Source organism: Salmo salar, chromosome ssa19 (genome assembly GCF_905237065.1).
Source record: "Salmo salar chromosome ssa19, Ssal_v3.1, whole genome shotgun sequence".
Classification (NCBI taxonomy): Eukaryota; Metazoa; Chordata; class Actinopteri; order Salmoniformes; family Salmonidae; genus Salmo; species Salmo salar.
This window is the reverse complement of record NC_059460.1, coordinates 80,874,393-80,886,037: the sequence shown is the minus strand read 5'-3', so window position 1 is coordinate 80,886,037 and position 11,645 is coordinate 80,874,393.

Here is an 11,645-nt window from a genome sequence, read left to right as displayed (position 1 = left end):
TTGAAGGATAGCTCAGAGCGTCTGCTCTTTTCTATCCAATTTCTCTTGCTTGGATTGGTCACCGTTTTGGGGCAGGAGTGAAGTGGGCAGGGCATTTGTGTGGAGTAAGAAAAGTAATTGGGAATATGAAAGATAATAAAAGAGATGCATAAAGGGTTTTAATAATGCTAATATGTGAGAACAATTTTTTTGGTGAAGAAATATTTAATTTTGTCGTTATAATAAGTTTGGAAGCATCATGTAAAAATATTTTTATTAGACTTTTCACCCAAGGACAGTTTTAGTCAACAACTGTGTTACCGAATGGTCTGTGCCAGGCATGACTAGTAACATAGCAGTCATTCTGGATACAATGTTAAACATGTGCCCCTTCACTTAAATGCACTTGGTATCCTGTGACAGTGCATCTGCATCAGGTAACACATTTATCATTTCCAAGTTTTCATCTCTTGCAAAAATACAGCTTTCTCTTTGACATAGGGTTGCTAACTAGCCTATAGCTATTGTAGGGTCACTAGCCAGCCTATTGTAGAGTTGCTAGTGTAATGTAAAGTGGCTACCTATCCTATTGTAGGGTCGCTAGTTAGCCTATTGTAGGGTCACTAGCTAGTCTATTGTAGAGTCACTAGCTAGTCTATTGTAGGGTCACTAGCTAGTCTATTGTAGAGTTGCTAGTTAGCCTATTGTAGGGTCACTAGCTATCCTATTGTAAAGTTGCTAGTGTATTGTAAAGTGGCTAGCTATTATATTGTAGGGTCACTAGTTAGCCTATTGTTGGGTTGCTAGCTAACCTATTGTATGGTCACTAGTTAGACTCTTGTAGAGTCACTAGTTAGCCTATTGTAGGGTCACTAGTTAGCCTATTGTAGGGTCACTAGTTAGCCTATTGTAGGGTCACTAGCTAGCCTATTGTAGGGTCACTAGCTAGCCTATTGTAGGGTCACTAGCTAGCCTATTGTAGGGTCACTAGTTAGCCTATTGTAGGGTCACTAGCTAGCCTATTGTAGGGTCACTAGTTAGCCTATTGTAAGGTCACTAGCTATCCGATTGTAAGGCCTTGTAGGCTGGACTGTAGGTCAAGATGTTGTTAACAAGAAACGGTATAGGACTTCAAAGAAGTCACATGGTACCACAAGTAGAGTGTCAGGGGGATTCCTACTTATTTTCCTGACACAGCTCCTCCACTTCTCACGTCATTACGTCATACTTCCTATTTTGGTCTTTCACTTCCCTCTCTCTTTAATGTTTTGTAGAATTTGCAGATGCAGCAAATGTAAAAATAGTATAGTATATTACTGTATGAATACTATAGTATTCACGGAAAGGATTCAAGGCCCTTCTATCTTTCCAAATGTTGTTACCTTACAGCCTTATTCTAACATGGATTAAATAAAACATGTTCCTCATTATTGCTGTGTCGATCACAAAATATTCGACAAATTATTGTGGACCTGTTAGCAAATAATTTTCTTAGACTTTTCACCCAAGGACGGTTTTAGTCAACAACTGTGTTACCGAATGGTCTGTGCCAGGCATGACTAGTAACATAGCAGTCATTCTGGATACAATGTTAAACATGTGCCCCTTCACTTAAATGCACTTGGTATCCTGTGACAGTGCATCAGCATCAGGTAACACATGTATCATTTCCAAGTTTTCATCTCTTGCAAAAATACAGCTTTCTCTTTGACATAGGGTTGCTAACTAGCCTATAGCTATTGTAGGGTCACTAGCTGACCTATTGTAAGGTCACTAGCTAGTCTATTGTAGGGTCACTAGCTAGCCTATTGTAGAGTTGCTAGCTAGTCTATTGTAGGGTCACTAGCTAGCCTATTGTAGAGTTGCTAGTTAGCCTATTGTAGGGTCACTAGCTAGCCTATTGTAGAGTTGCTAGTTAGCCTATTGTAGGGTCACTAGCTAGCCTATTGTAGATTTGCTAGTTAGGCTATTGTAGAGTTGCTAGTTAGCCTATTGTAGGGTCACTAGTTAGCCTATTGTAGGGTCACTAGTTAGCCTATTGTAGGGTCACTAGTTAGCCTATTGTAGGGTCACTAGCTAGCCTATTGTAGGGTCACTAGCTAGCCTATTGTAGGGTCACTAGTTAGCCTATTGTAAGGTCACTAGCTATCCGATTGTAAGGCCTTGTAGGCTGGACTGTAGGTCAAGATGTTGTTAACAAGAAACGGTATAAGACTTAAAAGAAGTCCACATTTTGTTACGTTACAGTCTTATGCTAAAATGGATTAAATAAAACTGCTCCTCATTATTGCTGTGTCGATCACGAAATTTCGTCAGCTGTGATTGTCAATCAAATAACTGCATACTCTGATTTGTCTTTATGTTAGGTCCTGATCTGGCTATGCCAAATGGCTGTGGGCTACACTCCTTTAGCAGACAAGATTTTGCTTAGAATTCCGAGTCATTATTTTATAGTATGAAGAATACAATTGAACAAAGCTGAATAATATAGAAAGGATATTTTCTCCAAACGATTTGAGGGAGTGCGCACACTCGGCTATTCTGTGGCGAGTGATTAACAAAGAAATGGGTCCTCCTATTTTCTTAATTTATAGATGGTAATGTAACTTTAGTTGTTCTACAAATGTTGGGCTATATGTTTTGATTTGTAATACATTGTAAGGCTGCATGATGTGACTCTAATGATGATTTGAAAAAAGTCGCTTGAAAGGCATGAGCTCTGCTTTGTTTTTTTTGTGCAGGCTGTACACACTGTCTGTACATCAGTCACTCATTCACAATTTGACAAGCACCTGATAATGCCTAGAATTTCACGGCAGTGGCGGCATCCCCTTTGTGTGGCCGTAATGCATCCTAAAAAAAAAATCCATGCCCTTCGCGGCCAGTTGCCATTGTGCTCTTCTGCCTGAGTGCTGCACGCTCCATCACGTGATCGGGTCTTTCTCACAGGCTACAAGTGAAGACAGACACATCGTGGACGCAACTGCTCTTGTCCTTATTCCGAGGTGCATATTGAAGATATAAGAACTGTCCACATTTACTTTTCGTCAGCCAACAAGATGAGTAGGCCTAACGAACAACAAAAACACTAGCCTATGTCAATCTACTATCCCCCATAGTACAAAAGTTGACCTATTCTGTGTGAGTAATAAATATTCCAAACATAGTCTGGGAAAGTTGTGGGATGTGATAGATCCCAAATTAATACAACCACTAGCATCAAAAAAACAATTTGATGCAATGTTGCTGACACAAGACTTTTAGCTTAAAATGTTGATCAACTATTAGGCTATTTCTTCACATTATAAGCGCAGCAGTGTGCACATGGTAGTCGGCTATAAACACAAACGTTCCATTAGCGGAAAACACTATTATCAAAAGTGACCGCAAATGCAACTATGCATGTAATGCTTTTATTATAAAGATGCATTTTCTATGGTGAAAATAATCTTCCCCAAACTTGAAACTCAAACACTGCTTATGTATGTAGTTAGGATCTGCACCCCTTGTAAAGCAGATTAATGTGCTTCATTCTAAGAAGTTATTTGGCCACTTTAGTTGTGATACAAACCTTATTAAAACATATAGACCTATGGGCTAGGCTACATGAGGCGTGCGACTGCGATTCGATAAAGTCTAGTGGGAAAAAAGCTTTGTTTCTTATGCTGGGCATCATTCACAAGCAATAATATATCATTCACAAGTGATAGGCTAATATTGTCACCCATCAGACGATCCTTGATTTAGTCTTGTCTTTACATATACTAGATAATATATGTATGACATTTGTTTTAATTTAGAATGGACCATTATCATACACCTGTATCGAAACAGAGACGCAGGAAAACATACATGTAATCTATGTACTTAAATAGCGAATGGAGGTTACTTTTTCCCATGGTTTATTTTCATGCCAGCCATGTAGGCTATACTCCTGTTGTAAATATATGCAATGTGCTTAATATTAGGAAAGTTGAGAAATTAATATAGTAGGGCAATTCTAGAGAAAGCTGATGGGACGTTCCCCATCCAACCTTACAGAGCTTGAGAAGATCTGCAGTGAAGAATGGGAGAAACTCGCCAAATACAGGTGTGCTTGTAGCGTCATACCCAAGAAGACTCAAGGTGCTTCAACACAGTACTGAGTAAAGGGTCTGAATTCTTTTGTAAATGTAATATTTCAATGTTTTTAATATTTTTTTATACATTTGCAAAAATAAAAAATAAACTGTTTTTGGTTTGTATGTATCGGGAATTGTGTGTAGATTGACGAGGGAAAAAACCTATTTAATCCATTTCAGAATAAGGTCAAGGGGTCTGAATACTTTCCCGAATGCACTGTAGCTGTGCTCCTTGGTGTCCTTGTCTTTTGTAGTGTCAGCTGTGTTCTTTGTGTCAGTTGCTCTGACTAGTTGTGTTAACAACAAAAAAAATGCACTTTGAGATTATTCTGTATAATGAAAAGCGCTTTATAAATGAAATCAATTATTATTATGTATTATTATAAATACTGTAGTAAAAGAAAACAGTAGTATATTCTATGGTGATTAATATAGTGTTTTTGCGGATTGTAATATACTGTAGAATTTACTGTAGTGTTATTGCAGATTGTAATATACTGTAGAATTTACTATAGTGTTTTTGCAGACATTACTGTATTATTTGCTGTAGTGTTTTTGCAGACATTACTGTATTATTTACTATTGAGTTTTTTGTTTTATAATCTTTGAAATAGTGTCTTTCTCCTTCAGGAAACCTACTGGAGAAATACAAAAAGAGCACATTTTCCATAACCTGTAGGTAGATAGGACTGTGGTCTGAACGGATAGGTCAGAGCTTCTGCTCTTTTCTATAACCTGTAGGGAACACAACATACTGCATACCCAATATATGCTCTATACTTGGCATGTAGATTTTTACTATAGTTAATAAATGTAGTGTTTTTGCTAACTGTAGTGTTTCTGTGGACATTACTGCAGTATTTACTACAGTGTAATTTCTGATAATTCTTTAGTGTTTACTATAGCATTCTACAGTATACTACAACATTCTATAGTAAGCACTGACCTTACTATTCTATAGTAAGCACTACACATGATCGAGGGAGTAGTATACAGTGTGTAGTATAGTATACTACAGTAGTAGTATACTATAGTTGGGCTTCCGAGTGGCACAGCGGTCTAAGGCAGTTCTAGAGGCATCACTACAGACCCTGGTTCGATTCCAGGCTGTATCACAACTGGCCGTGATTGGGAGTCACATAGGGCGGCGCACAATTGGCCCAGCGTCGTCCGGGTTAGGGTTTGGCCGGCATAGACCGTCATTGTAAATAAGAATTTAAAAGTAATCCTTGAAGTAATCATCTAGTTTTTCAAAAGTATCGATAATCTGACTACAATATTTTAGCTGGTAACATAACGGATTACAGTAACCGTTTTTTGTAATCTGTTACTCCTCAACCCTGGTTGTAAGGTATCCTTTGATGGTATTTATTTGTTCCACATTATTCATTGTTGTATCTTAGGACCTACAATAGATACATATATAAACAACCACAAGGGTGTACTAATGAGCAATGCAAGACAGTAAAAAATGTATCATATTAGAGGACTATTGAAATAATATTATTTCAGTGTAAATAAGGGAAGGGCAGGTTAAAATAAACACATGACAGCCGGACAACCCAGTGTATGAATCAGATGGATTTGCATATGAACGGAGTGGAAAGTAGCTGACTTCGTGATCTGTAAGGTAAGTAACTTTAATCTGTCAAGTTGATTACACTTTTTTTTTTGCCATTTCCAAAAACGTAGCAACGTTTAAGACATGGATTTCATGTTGTAATGTTAACAAGGTACCCAAAAGTAGTTTGAATTAATGTTATTAGCTAAACAAAACTTGTTTAAACAGCAAAATTGTTGCAAAAATCAGCCTTGTTTGCATAGCGATGATGAAAATAACGGAATTTGGGCTGTAATGATCTCCGAACTTCTAATCATTAGGGAGAGGAGGCCAAGATGGCGGCTTGAACAGATGCTTTTTACAGAGCAGCGCACCAAACTTCAGATAAATTGTGGGAAAAAAACAAGTTTCCAGTCATTCCTATTATTGTTTTTATTTGCTCAAGATATAAGAACTTTCCTGTGACTGAAACGATAAGTGGATCATTTATTTTGGCATGTCCATACGAAATGGTAACAAAAAAAAGAAAGGAAGAAGCTAGCAGTTCTATTGCTAATCAACAAGAGAGGAATGTGCTTATAGACAACTGAAATAACTACGCTTGCCCTGTGGATAATCTCACGCTTTCGACAGCTGTTGAAGATGACGAGTTGCCCTCTTTACCGGTTACTCCATGCAAACCTCCACCGTCCAAAAAACCCAATATGGACTTTGACATCGAGGCTACCTTCTCCTTACTCATCAACTCCAGGTCTGACGCCATTGAGAAAATGGTAAGCGCAAACACCATGGTTATCAAAGGCTTAAAATAGACTGTGGAGTTTGCATGTGGTCAAATCAAGGATGTGGAAATGAGAGTGGCTAAAGTTGAAAAGAGTGTGGAAAAGGTAGAACAGAATAACAATGTCTAGCATAGACGTCTCACTGATCTGGAGCAATACACAAGAAGATGAAACCTGAGACTCTACGGTGTGCCCGAGGTGTTGAATGAGGATGTTGTTCGTAACTTGTTTTGTACATAATGTTGCTGCTACCGTCTCTTATGACTGAAAAAGAGCTTCTGGACATCAGAACTGCCATTACTCATCTCAGATTAGACAAAGAGTTTTTCTTCAATGAGCGGGAGGGATATACTACAGATACCTGACCAGGCCCAGATCCCTGTCATTCGCTGGAGAAGGAAGCAGAGATTTCGCAGAAAAAGATTGGGGTGCCTTGTGAGGATCAGGCGACGAGTGGCTAATCTGCTTTTGCCTTCTGTCCTGCTTGCTAATGTTAAATCGCTGGAAAATAAATGGGACAAACTGAAAGCAAGGGGACATTAAAAATTGTAATATCATATGTTTCACTGAGTCATGTCTGAACAACGAAATTAAGAACATACAGCTGGAGGGTTATACACTATTGGCAGGATAGAACAGCAGCCTCTGGTAAGACACGGGGTGGGGGCCTATGCATATATGTAAACAACAGCTGGTGCACGATATCTAAGGAAGTCTCGAGGTTTTGCTCGCCTGAGGTAGAGTATCTCATGATAAGCTGTAGACCACACTATCTACCTAGAGAGTTTTCATCTGTATTTTTCGTAGCTGTCTACATACCACCACAGACCAATGTTGGCACTAAAACCGCACTCAATGAGCTGTATACCGCCATTAGCAAACAGGAAAACGCTCATCCAGAGGCACTGCTCCTAGTGGGCGGGGACTTTACTGCAGGGAAACTTAAATGTGCAATCAGAGGGAAACAAATTCTAGACCACCATTACTTCACACACAGAGATTGGAACAGAACTCTCCATTTGGTAAATCTGACCATAATTCTATCCTCCTGATTCCTGCTTACAAGCAAAAACTAAAGCAGGAAGCACCAGTGACTCGGTTTATAAAAAAGTGGAAAGATGACGCAGATGCTAAACTACAGGACTATTTTGCTAGCACAGACTGGAATATGTTCTGGGATTCTTCCGATGGCATTGAGGAGTACACCACATCAGTCACTGGCTTTACAGTGAGGGAAAAAAGTATTTGATCCCCTGCTGATTTTGTATGTTTGCCCACTGACGAAGAATTGATCAGTCTATAATTTTAATGGTAGGTTTATTTGAACAGTGAGAGACAGAATAACAACAAAAAAATCCAGAAAACAGATGTCAAAAATGTTACAAAATGATTTGCATTTTAATGAGGGAAATAAGTATTTGACCCCTCTGCAAAAAATGACTTAGTACTTGGTGGCAAAACCCTTGTTGGCAATCACAGAGGTCAGACGTTTCTTGTAGTTGGCCACCAGGTTTGCACACATCTCAGGAGGGATTTTGTCCCACTCCTCTTTGCAGATCTTCTCCAAGTCATTAAGGTTTCGAGGCTGACGTTTGGCAACTCGAGCCTTCAGCTCCCTCCACAGATGTTCTATGGGATTAAGGTCTGGAGACTGGCTAGGCCACTCCAGGACCTTAATGTGCTTCTTCTTGAGCCACTCCTTTGTTGCCTTGGCCGTGTGTTTTGGGTCATTGTCATGCTGGAATACCCATCCACGACCCATTTTCAATGCCCTGGCTGAGGGAAGGAGGTTCTCACCTAAGATTTGATGGTACATGGCCCCGTCCATCGTCCCTTTGATTCGGTGAAGTTGTTCTGTCCCCTTAGCAGAAAAACACCCCCAAGTATAATGTTTCCACCTCCATGTTTGACAGTGGGGATGGTGTTCTTGGGGTCATAGGCAGCATTCCTCCTCCTCCAAACATGGCGAGTTGAGTTGATGCCAAAGAGCTCCATTTTGGTCTCATCTGACCACAACACTTTCACCCAGTTGTCCTCTGAATCATTCAGATGTTCATTGGCAAACTTCAGACGGGCATGTATATGTGCTTTCTTGAGCAGGGGGACCTTGCGGGCGCTGCAGGATTTCAGTCCTTCACGGCATAGTGTGTTACCAATTGTTTTCTTGGTGACTATGGTCCCAGCTGCCTTGAGATCATTGACAAGATCCTCCCGTGCAGTTCTGGGCTGATTCCTCACCGTTCTCATGATCATTGCAACTCCACGAGGTGAGATCTTGCATGGAGCCCCAGGCCGAGGGAGATTGACAGTTGTGTTTGTTTCTCCATTTACGAATAATCGCACCAACTGTTGTCACCTTCTCACCAAGCTGCTTGGCGATGGTCTTGTAGCCCATTCCAGCCTTGTGTAGGTCTACAATCTTGTCCCTGACATCCTTGGAGAACTCTTTGGTCTTGACCATGGTGGATAGTTTGGAATCTGATTGATTGATTGCTTCTGTGGACAGGTGTCTTTTATACAGTTAACAAACTGAGAACTAATCTCAGCTCGTTACCTGTATAAAAGATACCTGGGAGCCAGAAATCTTTCTGATTGAGAGGGGGTCAAATACTTATTTTCATCATTAAAATGCAAATCAATTTATAACATTTTTGACATGTGTTTTTCTGGATTTTGTTGTTGTTATTCTGTCTCTCACTGTTCAAATACACTTACCATTAAAATGATAGACTGATCATTTCTTTGTCAGTGGGAAAACATACAAAATCAGCAGGGAATCAAATAGCTTTTTCCCTCACTGTATTAATAAGTGCATCGAGAACGTCGTCCCTACAGTGACTGTACGTACATACCCCAACCAGAAGCCATGGATTACAGGCAACATTCGCACTGAGCTAAAGGGTAGAGCTGCCGCTTTCAAGGAGTGGGACTCTAACACAGAAGCTTATAAGAAATCCCACTATGCCCTCGGATGAACCATCAAACAGGCAAAGCGTCAATACAGGACGAAGATCGAATCGTACTTCACCGGCTCCGACACTCGTCGGATGTGGCAGGGCTTGCAAACTATTACAGACTACAAAGGGAAGCACAGCTGAGAGCTGCCCAGTGACACAAGCCTACCAGACGAGCTAAATAACTTCTATGCTTGCTTCGAGGCAAGTTACACTGAAACATGCATGAGAGCATCAGTTGTTCTGGACGCTTTCCGCAGCCGATGTGAGTAAGACCTTTAACAAGTTAACATTCACAAGACCGCAGGGCCAGGCAGATTACCAGGACGTGTACTCCGAGCATGTGCTGACCAACTGAAGACACTTCACTGACATTTTAAACCTCTCCCTGTCTGAGTCTGTAATACTAACATGTTTCAAGGAGACCACCATAGTCCCTGTGCACAAGAACATAGTGCCCTCAAAGCACCATAGTGCCCTCAAAGCTCATCACTAAGCTAAGGAAACTGGAACTAAACACCTCCCTCTGCAACTGAATCCTGGACTTCTTGACGGGCTGCCCCCAGGTGGTAAGGGTAGGTAACAACACATCCGCCACGCTGATCCTCAACACGGGGGCCCTCAGGGGTGCGTGCTCAGTACTCTCCTGTACTCCCTGTTCACTCATGACTGCACGGCCAGACATGACTCCAACACCATCACTAAGTTTGCCGATGACACAACAGTGGTAGGCCTGATCACCGACAATGAGATCACTGACAACGAGGAGGTCAGAGACCTGACCGTGTGGTGCAAGGACAACAACCTCTCCCTCAACATGATCAAGACAAAGGAGATGATTGTGGACTACAGGAAAAGGAGGACCGAGCACGCCCCCATTCTCATCGACGGGGCTGTAGTGGAGCAGGTTGAGAGCTTCAAGTTCCTTGGTGTCCACATCACCAAACTAACATGGTCCATGCACACCAAGACAGTCGTGAAGAGGGAACAACAAAACCTATTCCCCCTCGGGAGACTGAAAAGATTTGGCATGGGTCCTCAGATCCTCAAAAGTTTTACAGCTGCACCATGACTGGTTGCATCACTACCTGGTATGGCAACTGCTCAGCCTCCGACCGCAAGGCACTAAAGACAGAAGTGCGTACGGCCAAGTACATCACCGGGGCTAAGCTTCCTGCCATCCAGGACCTCTATATCAGGTGGTGTCAGAGGAAGGCCCTACAAATTGTCAAAGACTCCAGCCACCCTGGTCATAGACTGTTGTCTCTGCTACTGCACGGCAAGCGGTACTGGAGTGCCAAGTCTGGGTCCAAGAAGCTCCTAAGTAGCTTCTACCCCCAAGCCATAAGACACCTGAACAGCTAATCAAATGGCTACCCAGACTATTTGCATTCTCCCCCCATCCCCTCTTGAACGCTGCTGCTACTCTCTGTTATTATCTATGCATTGTCACCTTAATAACTCTACCTACATGTACATATTACCTCGACACAGGTGCCCCCTGTATAAAAAGCCCCGCTATTATTATTTACTGCTGCTCTTTAATTATTTGTTATTCTTATATCTACTTGTATTTTTTATTTGTTTAGGTATTTTCTTAAAACTGCATTGTTCATTAAGGGCTTGTAAGTAAGACTTTTACTGTAAGATTTACACCTGTACTATTCGGCGCATGTGACAAATACAATTAGATTGGCTTAGATTTTTTGCACTTAGGGAAGCCAAACAGTAAAACACCTGATCTCAGAATTGTTACGAGGAGTGGAACAGGGGAACCCAAGAGCAGACTTAGACGAGGAGACTGGGATGAAGTAACCAAGGTATTTATTGAAACACAGGGGGAAGATGGAGTGCAGGTCAGGGGAAGCTCGGGCGGGTTGCAGGAAACCAGGTGCGGAGGTTGAGGTTGAGGCTGGAGCGAGAGGGGTTGGGACAGGGTAAGCAGGTCTGGAGGGGAATCCAAGGGAGTAGTAGAGTGGGGAATCCAGGACAGAGTAGCAGGATGATGAGACGTGGGACTGGAGACAGGGACCAGAGTCAGAGTGGGCAGAACTGTAGCGGAGAGGAGAACAGCATCAGGCAAGGAAAACAGGCACAACAGGATAACATAATCTAAACAGTAACAAACGGCTGGAAACGTAGACTGACTGAGCAGAGATTACAATCTGATAGCATGGAAGAGGCAGGACTGAGTATATGTAGAGGCCTTGATTATGGAACAGGTTGCAGCTGGTGGGGATCTGCTCTG